General features: G+C 49.4%; 1 protein-coding gene across 1 annotated transcript in view; it reads left to right on the top strand.

The window, feature by feature from the left end:
* The first annotated feature begins 352 nt into the window (after positions 1-352).
* Positions 353-803, top strand: part of LOC119361767 (putative receptor-like protein kinase At4g00960) — a 3,167-nt gene continuing 2,716 nt past the window's right edge. The window contains exon 1 of the mRNA XM_037626914.1: positions 353-449. The gene's annotated coding sequence lies outside the window, so the exon portion shown is untranslated. The remainder of the gene's footprint in view (positions 450-803) is intronic.

Genomic DNA, 803 nt, shown 5'->3' on the forward strand with positions numbered 1-803 from the left:
AGGGCCCAGCACGGGGGGACGTACGCTCATATAGACTTATCCCCATGGCGATCAAAAGGTGGATTTCTCTAAAAATGGTAGTGATAGTTTTTATGTTTTGTGACGTGATCGGGTCACACCCGAATATGTTTCATAAACGAGTATCCTCCTCCAGTTCCTGGGTATATAGAGATGTCGGCATCACAGTCTTGTGTTTGTAGTACTGTACGTGAGATTCCCGACCGAGAAGAAAAAAAGTGTGAAGGAGACTGGAGTCAAGTCAACGTCGTTGGCTTTCCGTGCAACCAGCAACGCGCTTACCTCCATTATTAAAAAGGTTGCAAGGTGCTGCTGGACGAGCAAGCAACCCAGATCCATCACCGTCGCCGAAGAGCAACTCGTCTTCGCCGCCGACGAGCAAGCAACCCAGATCCATCATCGTCTTCCGTTCGTTCCTTCTCCAGCCCCAGGTCAGTGCTACGACGCCATCTTGCTTGATCTTTTTCTACCATGGACGTCGAGCAATGATCTTCGTTGCTTTTTCTACCATGTTTCTACCAAAACCATTACCTACTTAGTTCATTCTAGCGACGGTTATCTAAAATCATGTAAGAATGTAGGATTTTCCCCTCCATAGTCGCGTGATTTTTTTTGTTCCTATCAAATCGCTGTCTACTGTCGCATCTAAGATCCAGGTCCAGCAGCCTTCTTCTTGCTCTTCTTTTCTTGCTCCAGCGGACGCCTCTGCCCACTTCCCCTCCTTCCTGCTCGCCTCCGATTAGGTCCTCTTCCTGTCCGATCCCTCGCCGGCCACGTGGCGGCCA

This window comes from Triticum dicoccoides, chromosome 2B (genome assembly GCF_002162155.2).
Source record: "Triticum dicoccoides isolate Atlit2015 ecotype Zavitan chromosome 2B, WEW_v2.0, whole genome shotgun sequence".
Classification (NCBI taxonomy): Eukaryota; Viridiplantae; Streptophyta; class Magnoliopsida; order Poales; family Poaceae; genus Triticum; species Triticum dicoccoides.